Raw genomic sequence first — 14,458 nt, 5'->3', positions numbered from 1 at the left:
TGATGAACACTGTAGCCAAGCCAAACACCTGGTTTTTAGCACTGATGTTAATACCTTCATTAGTGTGCTTTAGCAGTAAAACTATTTCAAGAAAGGCAAATTTTAAATTTATTTTTAAAGTAAATTTCTGCATTTTAAAGCCCATTAAAATATTTTTCCTCCATGTAGAATTATTGGTTTAATTTAAAAATATATAAATGCTTTTAATATTAACCTATTAAAGAATTGTGCCCTTTCTGCTCTTTTTCAGGGAAATGTGGGATTTAAAGTGACAGGTAAAATCTGAACCAAAACCTTCAAATAATGCTAAGCTAGCTGTCCTGCCTTTAAAAGACAGGTGTCTGCCAAGGAAGGTGGGAACCTTCCTGAAATGGAAAAGATGACTCATTTCCCTCTGAATTATTATAACCTTGAAATTACAGGGCTTTCAGGCAAAGATATTGGGAAAGGAACAACAGTTCTTTACTAGAATATATATATATATATATATATATATATATATACAAGGCTGCGATGCAAGCCCTGAGCCTCCCCGAGGGTTTCTGGTGGCCCCGGGAAGAGAGAGAAGGTGGGTGATGAGTTTCCCCCGGTTCTCATGTGCACGGTGGTACCCCGGCGATGACCACCCTGGAGAGGTTCCACTCCACCAGCAGCTGGGAGGTGGTCTCTCCAGAAAGAGAGGGAGGAGCTGGGTCTTTTCCCTTGGAAACAGCCACAGAGATGGTGGGGATGTCTCCCGGCGAGGAGGAGCGCCAGCTCACTGTGAGCAGTGGCCTCACCAATACACAGCCCAGCACAATTCGAAGGGTATGCCAAGGTATTGTCTCTTAGTTGACATGCCTTTGCCGTTTCCGTGACAACAAATGGGAATAAATTTCCTTGAAGAAACGTAACCCCCAACACCAGCAAATGCCAAAAAAATTTAAATTTTAATTAAGAAGTAACAGCACAATAATGACCATAAGAAATAAAAAATTGACACATTTCCAAAACGATCTAAAAATGCTTTTGTTTCCTTTTAAACATTCCTAAATCATGAATAGTGCTGAGATTGTACAACTTGAAGTACATTCTGATATTCTCTGCCCATGGTCACACTGTGCTTATTTCAGAGGGTTTTACAACACTGCTTATTCAATCATGCCCATGCCCATGTAATGCAACCACAGCTCTATCCGCCAGGGCAACTAAGCACAATTTATATGTTGATGCACTTGAAAGTTAAGATAGTTAATAGGAAAGGCTACTTCCCTATCTGCATCTCCAGATTTTGCCTGGTAGGCATTCCCCCACCCCTTTATTTATTTATTGCTCTATTTATTTTCTCCAGTCATTTTTCTTTTAGATCACCTGAGCAAGGCTTCCTAAAGGAACAGTACCTATCAGAGAAAATTGACCAAAAGGTGAGCCTTGGTCCTTCTCTAGGGGAACAATGGGTTACCAATCTTTATGGAGTCTGTGATATTTTGAGAGCAGTGAGTAAATTTGCCATTGACAGACTTTCGATTCCTTCTTGCTTGTTCCTTTCTATAACACACATTGACAAATAAAGTGTTGTCCTGTCTGAAGTGTCGTGGGCAAGGACTCCAATATGTGAAAGCACCAGTAAGCAGAGGAGAGCAAGGACAGGAGCATTTTACATGTTACTGATTGCACAAAGAAGAACCAGGCCACTGAGGTGCAGGACTGTGGAATGTGTAAGGCTGGTTAGGCACAGGCAGAAATGGGACATACTATATTTCATACTGATACAACTCATAACATGCAGTTTTCCACAAGCATCCTCTTACTCCTCAGGAAAATAACTAATGGATTTTATGAGATGGGGGGCTTTTTTCTGACAGAGAAGTGAGAGAGTAGCATGGAAGGAAATATGATTGCTATGTACAGCAGGGAGAAGTGCTACACCCTCATCTCAGAGGCCCTGGATCTCAGTGGAAGATACTTATAACTCTGTCTCTGAAGAAGGAGGAAGTAATTCTTATGCTGAGAAAGGGAACCAAAAGCATTACCTAAAAATAAACCTCTCAAGTTAATGCCACCTATTTTAATTATATCAAGAAATATTTGTTTTGTTCAAAAAGTAATAAGGCCTTTCTGCAACTGGAATGGCTTTTGTTCTAAAATCTGCTAATTTGTCAGCAGTTTTCTGTACTCTGCAATATCAGCTCCCTCTTAGTTGAGAAGACAAGTCAGTCAGCACAATATGTTAGCTGATCCAGACAGGGACCAAGGTGAGGACAGGGAAATTGCACTCCCTTGTTACCTGGTTTAACTCTTGGGAACATCCACATGATTGACCAGGTTATGTGTTGAACTGCTACTGCTGCAATTCTGTTCCCACCAGAAAAACACAGAGGGATTTTCAAGATGAACAAGACTGAAAACTACCCCCAGCCAGGCTATGCTCATTCAAGGATTTCAAAGCACTCTCCTAATCTCTTTTCAGAGTCTCACAAAACTCCTGATTTACAAGCTATGGAACCCAAACAGCATCTAGCATCTACAGAGCTGCTGCTGAGTAGGTGGAACTGGGAGCCTCCCTCAGATCTCTGTTTGGCTCTGGAGCAGTCTGTGCTTAGAAGGAGTGCAGGGTGAGAGAAACAAAAACCTATAAAGAACATACATTTCTCCTGGTCAGTGTAGATTCAGGACAGAAATGGCTGACAGTGAGTCATTACTGCAGATCACTTCTGTTCTGGTTTGATTGCAGAGAACTCCCTCCTAAACAACCAATCTGCCAGGGCTAAGTGTGCCTGATTTGGAGCTTGTTTTCTTTCTCTGAGGAACAGCTGGTCCTCAGTCTCCTCTTCCTTCTCTACTGGTGCAATCTCACAGAAATGCAAGATTCTCTTTTCCCCTCAGGTATGCAGTGCCTCAGAACTGAGCCTTCATTTCTGTAAAGGACCTAATTTCATGGCCTTTCAAAGGTCATAATTCCAAATAGCCATTTCAAAAAGGCTGTCCTTAGTAAGGTTGTGGGAAGACTAGATTTTTAAATGGATTCAGGGTTGCCACCTAACTACTTTTAGGCTGAGATTTGCAGTTGTCTCTACTCAGCATCAAGATAAGTGGGTGGATGTCTGCTGTGGTCAGAAACTATCTCTAAATCCAGTTCCAACTGTTCATAAATACACAAACAATAACTAAACATACTGTCTAAGTAGTACAGTGACAAACTGACTCTGTGTGACAGTCACCTGCTGAACTAAACCACATATCTCCCTTGCCAGCCAGGCCTCCTGAGCTCCCGAAGCAGTAATTTGCTTAGGATAAAGGAGAGGCTTCTCCCCAGGAAATTCCAAGAGTTCCCGCGGCAGAAGGCACACCCCAGTAGTTCTGGCATATCCCAGCAGAGGGCAATGGCAGATGTACAGCTGAGTCTGGCGCTGCAAAGCACCCCTACAACAGCAGACTAAGTTTTTCCCTGCCTACCAGATCTTGTCACAAGCTCGGGAGTCACTTGGCACTAACAAACGGAATAAATCCTATCTAGAGCTGAATCAAGGCCCGGTGGAAGATGTGGCAGTATGTAATTAGCCAGCAGCATGCACAAAGCTCTCCAGACCTGTCCTGAGTGACTACAGGTTGCTAAGAAAGGCCTCAGCAGCATTTTCACTGTAAGATCAGAAAACAAGTGGTCTGGCTTTCTTGCTCTGCTCGTTTGGAGAAAATGGATAAGTGAAGCTCTGTGTCTTCTTTGGTGCATCTACAAATGCAAACCAGAAAGACTAAGCTGGAAGTGGTTAGTGTGGAGGAGGAAATGGCAAACAGGAAAAACCCTGGCTGCTTTGTCTCTATTCATGGAAGGGTTTTTGTTTTGAAATCTCAGTGTTAGACCTAAGGTCCTCCTGAAGGTGACAGAAAATGATTCAGAGCAGACTATTTTAGGTATACGTGCACCTAAACACAAGAACCACAATTTGAGGCAGTTAAGCCCAACTCTCTTACATTGGATTTTTTTCACTTCGGAATATAAAAACTTGTATAAGCCCCTTCAATTTAAGGCTGAAAAATAGAAGCACTCAGAACCAGGAACCACTTTAAAATACCACCAATGAAATTGTATGTCACATACACTGAAATTACCATCCATTAATTATGCAGGCACACTACAAAAGTACAAAATGATATCTGTTTTGACTGAGGAAGGAAGTGAAGAAATGTTTACAAATCCTTTCACGACAATAACCATAAATAACAAGTAAACAGCGACAGGAGCAACTGCTTCAGTAATATTGCTGTCATTTGTTGTGCCTGCATCAGCAGGCACTGGGAGGAAAAATCACTGTTGGAGGAGAAATAGGTTGCCAAGCAACATGAGACCCCGTCCAGGGCACCCCCTCCCTTGCTTAGGAGCAAACAAAGCTTTCCAGTACAACTGCTCTGAAATATGAGCTGGCATCCATCAGGGAAAGGTGGACATGTTGTGGAAGGAGGGAGCAGGAAAGGGGAAGAGGGCAGAGCTTCCAGCTGGCAAGGAGAGGCTGTGGAGACCAAGAGAAGAAATGGCCAAGGGAGGGTGAAGAGCTGAGGATAGACAGGATAGACAGAAGCCAAGCCAGGATGGAGTGGTCAACCTGTTTCAATAGCACTTGGATCAAACTCTGCTCCAGTGTGGAAAGGCTGAACGTGAGTGGGGCTTTCCTGGCTGGAGAGAGAGATGGAGGAGCATGGTAGAAGGACTCTGGAGAGATTTTTTCCTTTTTAAGCATGTCCATGTAAATATGCCGCTCACAACACCAGCTACTTGGGTTATTTTTCTCAAAGGACCTGACATCTAGGCCCTACAAGCTCTGCAGCCTGCCTGATGGGAGGAGGTTGCACTTTGGAATTCAAAGCTCAAGGGCAGCAGCCCTGGTCTCTACCATTAACCTCCTCTGTCAGCACAGCCAACTCACACCAGACTTTTAAATAAATCTCAGGGAATCAGGCCACACACCTGATAGAAACCAAGGAGCAGCTGGATATGTAATTGCAGCAGGCACCTTGAAATAGTGTCAGTTTTTCAGTTGTGACAATGGCTGGAGCTGCCAAATTCCCCTGGTAGCTGGGGTTCAGCAAGCATCACTGCCATCAAAGCCCAACATTTACTAGCAGTGTCTCGAAAAGCTGAAGATGCAAGCCATAAACCACGGCACACAGCTGTGACTGCCTCTAACAGAAGGCAGCTCAAGAGTGGACCCATCTGCAGGCCCTGGCTCACCAGATTCCTGAGCAAATGCTGAGATCTGCCTCACTGCCTAAAGGCATCAGACAAGGCTGAACATGAGCATGTGCTTCCTAAGCACGGCTGATTTCCACAAGGATGAAATTAAACTTTTGTTTGGATGAAAACCTGCCTTGAGCAGAAGCAGTTCAGCAATTAAAATAACTGTCCAAGGTTAGGAAGGCAAAACCCAACAAGTAGCATTTTATCACAGATCTGTGAGATGTTGTGAAGGGAGATGAGAGATGTATAGCCAACATGTCTTCAAATCTCTTGCTGAATCTTCATTAATCAGATAATCAGACATTTCAGATATCAGAGCAGTTACCTTGGCCTGGGGATCTGCTTACACTTGGTCAATACCAACAGAAAAATCTTTAAACCTCCTTTTGATCCAGACATAAGTCATGCAGGATACAACTGGCAGAGCAGCATCTGTTTCTCCCAAGACTCTGCTGCAAATAGGAGACACTACATGCAGAGCCAGTGGGATTGAGAGAGGCAGGAAATATCCCAACGTCTGGCAGCACCACTGCTTCCCAGCTGCCATCACTTATTGATGAGCTCTTTCCCATCCTGAAATACTGCCAGCTTGTGTTATACCGGCAAGGTGATCATGTTGGTGCTCGGCAGCTTCATCCTGAGAGGTGTGGGGTGTAAGCCAAGCCAATCAGCATGGATGGACAATCTGGGAGAGAAACTTCTGATCTTCAGGCATCATCCTAGGCATTGACTAAAGAAACAGAACTTTGCCTAACTCTCTCCTCAGATGTGTGACTGACTGCAAGGCCCATCACACACTCCCTCCAGGTTGCCAGGTTTTGCAGCACACATTAAATCCCTCACCAGGAAAGTTGAAGGAAAGAACAGCTTTGTTTACTGCATCTCCTCCTCTGCTGCTGCTGCTAAACAGGAGAGGCAGAGTTTGCAGAATTCACTTCTCGTGAATTCTGTACCTCTTCCCTGCAGATTTTCTGCTTGTTCCAGAAACATTGAAGTTAGGAGGAGGAGAAGGTCTGAGGCATGGAAGAGGAGGAATATTCAACCTCTACCCAGTTTTCTGCCCCAGCTGTTCCCTGATCACCATATACATGCAGCTTTTGTACAGCAGTGCAGGTGTTCCTGTGTGTGCACCATTTTCCTGAAGGAATTCTCCCAAGCCACTGAACTTTTGAGGTCCTCAGAACTAAGAACAGGCAGAGATTTTTTTTTTGAAAACCCAACCTTTTCTTTTAGCAGAATGTCACTGTTTTAGTAAAACACAACCCCATGTTGTAATTACATGAGGTACTTCTTATAATAGCCTAAACTATTTTTGCTGCTACTTTGAAAGCCTGTTGTGATTACAATGGGATAGCATGCAAGATTGCCACACTTTACGTTTTATACACATCTGTTAAAGTACATTATTCCCTATTACAGTCCAGAATTGCATCCCAGATATGTTCTTGCAATGACCAAAGTAAAAAAAAATATAATGATCCCCCCCAAAGGCCATAAGAAAATCCAAGAGGCCTGTGGGAATGCAGGAATTCATGTGCTTAAAGCACAACGATCTTTTGTACACCCAGATGAGAACACCATGAATCAATCCTTTCCTGACTTATATTCAATATTGATGGAGGTGACACAAGGCTGCAGAAGGTGCAGTTCAGGGAAGAATCCAAACCTCTGGCTACTACTCTGTTTAATCCTTCTGGATCTGCTCTGGTGCTGCCATCATGCATGAGCTCACCCCCAGAAGATGGGGGTGGCAAATGAGGGTCAGTTGTGGAACACTGCCACAAAGTTGAGACTCTGGACAGCCAGACCTTAAACTGAACTGGATAAAATGGACCATTCATCCTTCCTCTGAAACCCCACACAAAGCGTATATGGAAAGACAACAGACATGGGTTACAACTGATATTTAGGAGGCAGAAAGAGGGAACAACTGAAGGCATAAGCATATTTTCTTCCTCTTTCACTTGTCTCATAGTTCTGATAAATTTAAAGCGTGAGTATGATCCAGTGCCACACAGGCCCATGTTCTTTGTAATATCTCATTGAAAAGCAGAGTAAATTAATAAACTGCAGAGCCCACTACTGTTACTGCTGTAGCTAAACTGATTTTGATACACGAGCCAGCCTCATACATTGTAATGGCATTGATTTACCCTATAAACATTTCCAGTGAAATATATGACAGTTCAGGTATGTTTTCCCTTCCACCCCCAGAGGAGCCTCTCTGATCTTCAGAGCCTGTCTTCTAGGAGGTGGTCAGGAATAAAAGATGCTGTGCTGCTACTGTGACTGATCTTCAAGAAGTTGTACCCCAGCACAGGCTGAGCATTGCCTTCTGCAAAGCTCTTTTGATCAGACTGTTTTCATGCCTAAAATGTTTTTGGTCTCACCACCCCAACCATCTGCCCTCTCATGACAGCAGTTCTGGTAAAGAGCAGCTTTGCCTGAGAGAGGAGCCAGCCTCTTTGGGATCTCACCAGGAGGCAATAAAATACCACTCTTTCCAAACAGGAGAGACTTATGTCTGGTAAGACACCACTGGTGTCTCTGAATTACATGACATTTCACTGCTCACAACCTCTGTTCCTTCTTCCTTTTATGTCAATCTTTGATGGATTTTGCATGTCCATCACCATTTTGAAAACTGCATCTTCTGAATAAAGTCAGAAAAAAAATACAACTTCAGTGTCATCTGGCCCTAAAATGTTTAGCCCTTGTGGTTTTAACTTTTCAAATGACCAGCTCTGTCAGAGTTTTCCTTCACATTTATCTATCAGCAAGGTGGCAATGCTTTGAACACTTCTGTGCCAGCTCCTAAAAACCACAGGGACTGTGTGGTCAGAAAGTCAACCCATACTACACCAAGAACTGCAATTAAAGGGCTTAAATCAGCAATTAAAGACTTACTAAGTACAAATATCAAACTACTGTTATTACAGTACATCTACTCTTCCAGTCTTTACAAAGAACAATATTGACACCCAAGAAAGGAAAATTTGGCAAGGTAAAATAATCTTTTTAAAGTCTTTTTTACGTTAGCCCTTAAAATTAGTAAATTGATGAAAGGCAACAAAAGATCCCAGTTTAACCTCACCTGTAGGAAGTCAAAATAAACATTGTACTGGTTTTGTTTCAGTGACCTTTTGGGATTGTAAAGACTAATGACATTAAACTTTCTGTTGGTTAGGTAAGAACCAGTCCCCAGGGCCAGGCCTGTCTCCCACAGGAAAGGTGATGGATAAGGATCACAGCTATTACCTGGGATTCAGGGAGTCTCCAAGGATCTCCCAGAGCCTGCAAGGCTCTGTTTTAACACCTGTGAGGCAGGAGAGCTCCTTGCTTCCATAGTCCCAGCTTATCTAAGATGGTGCCTAACAAAGAGTAATGAGACTAGCACAGTGCTGAGCACACTTGGAGCTGTTTTTGCTGTTTTATACTGAACCCTCTCTTTTTTTTCCTTTTTTCTCCTACTCTAGGGAAGCTAACACCAATGCCAAGATCTTTGAGCTCCTGAAGTACCAAGGAGAGGAACAACTTTTGAAAGAAATGCAGGAATGGACTGTGCCCTCCTTCCCCATCAGTGGCCACCATCTCCAGAAGATGGGGATGTCCTTTGGGAAGGAAATTGGGACAGCACTGCAGCAGCTGAGGGACGAGTGGAAAAAGTGTGAATGCCACATGGATAAAGAGGAACTGCTGAGCTGCCTGAAGAAACTGGAAAGTGAATAATACCAGAAGTGTTTGTGCCCTGATCTGAGGGGAACTGAGCTCCCAGGAAACTGAGCCTTTCACAGCCAATCGAGCATTTGTCACATTTAACATTTTCATTACTAATTCCCAACTTCTGCAAGGAGAGGTTTCATTTTATAATAATGTAAAACATTGGTTGACAAATTCTACCTTCTCAACCTCTCTTTGTTGTTTCTAGTGATAAAAAATTCCTGTTTTATCATGAGTTAGGGCATGAGAGGTGACAGCAAGATTTTTCTCCTTCTGACTTTCTATACCCCAAAAAAAAAAAATCCCTGAAAGGTTGTTTGCATCCTCTAGATAGAATCACGGAGGGGTTTTGATGTGCCTGGGAAAATGTGTGAAAATAACAGGCTCTACCGTAACTCTTTTTGTACTTAAAGGTGGGTAACAGATGGAAATACTCCAGCAGTTCCCAACAGCCTTGCCATGGAAAACTAGGCTGTTTTCTAGGACTGTGTCTATTTTCCAGAAGTCCAGAATCAGGTCCAAAGGATGGCTTGGCTGAGTGAGTATCATGAATTTCCAGTTTTTCAGTCATTTATCACTGAGTAACTAAATCCACAGAAAGCTGGTGAAGGTTCTACATTTTATTTTCAACCTTAGGTATGAGACAAATTATTCATGTTAATTAACACTAACAAGGGGAGATCCAGCTCCTGGTCTTGGGAATTTGGGGATTTGGAGCAGAGCTGTTCCTGGACTGTATGGATGTCTTTCTATCCCTGGCGTTTTTGCTGTGCTGTTAAAAAAATCTCTAGGAGCAGCTCTTGTGTGTACATATCTCGTTGCAGGTTGAAATTTTCCTGCAGAACCAGGGTAATGCATAAACTCCTTGGAATTTCATTTTCCTTGCATATCCTTTTGCAGCACTAGATGGCAGCACTGGAGCAATGCTGGAAAAAATCAGCATTTTTGGGCTTTCACACAACTTCCCAGCTGCCTTGGATTTTCCTGGGATGTCTGGTCCTTTAAATAAATTCTCCTGAAGGTGCCTGGGAATTTGTGGGAAGCCAGCAAGGGAAGAGGGAAAGTGCTGTTTGTTAGGAAGGCAAATCTCACAAGAACAGGATGATGCTCCATTTAAGGAGGTGATTAAATGGAAACCTCCTTTGTGTAATTTCTGGAACTACTGCAGTCTTGGAAGGGAGAGTGACAAAGTTCAGGGCTGTAGAGAGTCCTTTCAAGATTTCATCCAAGGGCAGCTTTAGGCCAATGGCTGTGGAGGTGATAAAATATTGGTGGTAAAACATTGACACTTTTACCCAAAATTGCTGTCAGGGTCCAACTCCCCTTGGAGAGAGGATTTTTAACAACAAAAGCTTGAAATTTATAATCTTGGCATGGACCATATGGATACTTTGGACAAGGTTTAGCAGGGAGATCTTCCCATGAGTGCTGAGCTTCAATTTCCAGCTGTTTGCCAGCCCTGAGAGGGGATGGGTGTGCCTGGATCCATTCCTGCTCCCAGCTTTAATCACTGGTTTATGTCCAAAGGATTGTTCAGGTGTCAGGGAACCTTTGCACAACTCTGTCCCCCAGGATGAAGGATGACAACCCAAGTCATGCACAGAAACAGCAAGGAATGATTTCTTTAAATTGATGCTGGCAATGATTAGCCTGAAAAGACCTGAATCAGAATTCTTTACTACAGAGTACAGAGAGAGTACAGAGAGAGTACAGAGAGAGTACAGAGAGAGTACAGGTGCTGTACACTGTTCAATCAATCACTTCAAAGCCAGCTTAATTCTTATTAAGTAGAAATGGATGGATTTAATTGGAGATTATTTGGCCAAGCTGGTCACTAAAAGCAGGAGAAACCCCATTTCCTCCATCCCTGACTGAGAACACAGAGGGTCCTCCTACAAATCTCCAGGGCTTAAGAAAACCAGCAAAACCTGATTATTCCACAAGCACCTTCATGAACAGTCCTGCTTGGAATTCAGCACAGGGAGCACCTGTGTTCCAACACCTCTTTAAAGATCAGCTCGTGCTTGAGGTTTCCCACTGGTCTATTGAGTATCTCTCTGCCACTATTATCTGCCACTAAAATTAGCCCCTAGGAAAATGAAAGGCATGGAATAAAAAATATTCACTGCTTTTAGGCAAGCAGGGCCAGCTTGGCATCAGGAAAAATGCTGGGTTTAAAGAAATTCTCCTTGATAGAGTATTGGCCATTTAAACAGCACATGGGGAGAGATGAAGAAGTTGGATACACACATGGTCAAGTCAAGTTCTCCAGCAGATTCTTTGACTAATTAAATGATATTCACAATGGGTTTTAATTACCTGACAACCTCTCCTCTCTCCTATGTTATTCCTTACCTTCTGTCGTGGGCCAGCTGAGCCAGCACAGACTTGGAAGTGTAACTTCTACATTTTGCAGCCAACTTGTTGAAAACAGATCATAAACCCAAACATTTCCTTGTCCCAGCCTGACAATCAGCAAAACCAGGTGGGTTTTGACACAAATTGAATTTTATTCTTTGCAAATATTTGCCCCAAGGTTTGTCAGAAAAGTTGTTCCAAAAGGCAGAGAGAAGGAAGAGTTAAAGCAGACACTGGGCTAGCCCTGGAGCAGTTCAGAGCAATTAAAGGTGACAAAGAGAGGAACAAATGAACTGCAGCACATCCACAAAGAGCATTAATACAAAACAAATGAGTATCTGAAATGTTTCAGACCCAGTGTACAACTGGTTCTACTTATTTGTCAAAATGAAACTAAAAGAAATGAAAACCTGCAAAGTTACAGGCTCTGACTGAAAGTGATGGGGCAATGATAGCTTGAGAACGAGCAAGGCTGTGCCTGTTGTGACAGGTGGAAGAATTATAAAAGAAAGGCCCCATCAAATCAGGCCTGCTCTATTAAATTAACAGCCAGCCTGGCATCTCTTCTAAGTGCACTTGAGCAATGTGCAAGTTCCTATGCAAAAACAATCTTGGTATGAAAGGTTCTTTAACACAACAGCCTATTCTTGGGCTGAAAAGTAAGTGCATCTGTGTAAACAGTAAGATCTGTTCCAGGAGAACCCCTACAGGAAAAATGTAACAACCTGAATCTCAGCACACACACACAAATCACCTTCTGAGCAAACACTGCAGGAGTAAGAAAACTCCCAGGCAATGGGTGCTGCACACGGGTCTGTGACAACTGTACAAAATCAGTGATGGGAGTAAAGAACTGGCTTTTCTCACATGAAGAAAATGGATTCTTGGCTGACTTATTACAATTACACAATTTCTCACTATGAGGTAAAAGAATGTTAGTTTTTCCTTACTAAAAGGGTTAGACTGAGCTACAGAAGGAAGTCACTTTTTGAAGTTTATTTGTTGCAAATCTCTATCCACAAGCCTGAACTGCTTTGTAAGAAAATGAGGACATTACCTCAAAATGCTCTGCTACTTAGTCACAAACCCACAGCTTTAAGAGATAATTGACTGTAATTCTTAGCAAGGCATGGATTTCCATGGTCATCTATGAGAAAACTATGCACAGAACAAAATCATAAAAAAACAGTTTACAGGACTTTTGCAGCAAATACATTTATGTGAGCACATTATCACCTGGCTGCTCCAGTGCTGGGATAATGGGATGAGGATCATGGAATTAGAAGGTAGAGAAGCCAAGCTGCTGAGATCAGTGGCTGAGACCATCAGCCTGACCAAAACATCCTGCCTGTAACAGTGAAGCCCTCCCATTCCTCCAGCAAGGAAAAATACAAGTTCTATCTCTATGTACAAAGGTTGGAAGGACTATGTTACCTCACAGATGATGTGCAGGGAACCTTGCCAGCTCTTTGTGTAAAAGCACAAAGTTTACAAGTACTTATGTGATAAGACATTTGAAGTGAAAAACAGCCCTGGGCTTCCAGAGGTCTAGCACAGAGCAGTGACAATCCCAGTTCAGCTACCCTTTTGCAGCAAGGCACCATGATGACAGACTATTATTTGCCAAAGGGCACTCCTGGCTTAGAAACACCTAATTTCAATTTACAACACTGAAACTCCAAGGTCACTAGAAAACATTCCTCCTCCTTGCTCACAAGAGCCAAAATTGGTTTTAACTCCCCATACGTCTGGAAACCAAAGAGCTCAGCCAACACTTCACTGCCTACACAGAGATAATGACACTGCACCAACAAAAAGCTCACAGCTTTTCTACCACAGCTGACAGGGAAGGTTCCAGATGCCTTCTTTCCCGAGATTTCAAATTTTTCTAATACAAAAAGCTAATAAAACACTGGTACATTACTCGCCCTCCTTGCTAAGCTGCATGTAGCTGTACTGGACACCTGAGCAGTAGCTGGGATCATGTAAGCTACCCCTGCCCCAAAACCAACTCAAAGAGAGCATTCAGCATGTTATCCAGCTGCAGGTTGACAAGAACATTACCTAGGGAAGTTCCTCCAACAAGTCTAAGCAGCAGAAGAGATTCTCTCTCAGAAGTACATACATACATATATATACACAGCTCAGCATGTTCATTAAGTCATCAGGAACACCAGTTCAACAGTGAAGAAACAGAGACTAGGGATTAAAAAAATACATTCCTGTAGCCAAGTGCATTTGAGAACTAGGCAAAGACTGAAAAATATAAAGGCTTAATACATTTTTTAGTAACTGCTGGCATGTACTGTAGAATAGGCTACAATCTTCATACAGAAGATAAGTACTGGCCAAGCATTGCAAAGCAGAGGTTAAATAGAAAGCTGAAACAGCATGCACAGCCTCCATAGGCTTATTAAACTGTTTGGAGCAGGTAAATCCATCTCACACTTGTCCAGCCAGTCTGCTTTCAGTCCTATTTAAAAGCTACAAGGACCAAAATTACGGATTTAGAAAAGGACTGGAGACAGCAGCTGTTTGCAAGTAGCAGGTAGGGGCAAGTCCAGGTGACAGTTCCCTCCCTGCTCAGGGGTTAATTCCATTCCACTATGAGCAAAGCTGGCAAGCACTCAGTTTTCATCTCTTGCTGCAAAGGAAACAGCAGATGCATATAGAACATGTCATACTTCAGACACAGCTTTTTTTCTGAAAGGACCATAAAATCTAACAAGTAACCTAATGTGGCCCAAGTGGTTACAGCACTCGCTATGTCCTCACTTGCTCACAGAACCAGCTAATAACAAGTTATTATAAGTTCATATAGCTCTATACTTGCTAATAACAAAACAGCAATTAATTACAAAGCCAGCTGGGCAGTAATCTTCCCCTTCAGCCCTAGGTTTTATTACCTGTCAGTATTTTCCCATTTAGTACCTTACAGCAGCAGCAAACACTACCATGACAACGGTGTTGCACAGCCCATGAGGTACAACCAGGCCCTCAGACCACATGCTGACATTCCCTGTGGCTGTGGCTCCTTAGCGTCTTGGCCTGGTTGGACACCTTTCACATCAGGCCCTAACTCACGAGGGCAATTGAGATTGTTCACAACTTAAGTCAACCTGACTAGAAGCAAATCTCAGACCCTTAATAGGGTAAACCCCCTCCTTG

This window comes from Zosterops lateralis (genome assembly GCF_965231275.1).
Source record: "Zosterops lateralis genome assembly, chromosome: 5".
Lineage (NCBI taxonomy): Eukaryota > Metazoa > Chordata > Aves > Passeriformes > Zosteropidae > Zosterops > Zosterops lateralis.
The sequence above is the reverse complement of the archived record's forward strand: the minus strand, read 5'-3'. Positions refer to the sequence as shown.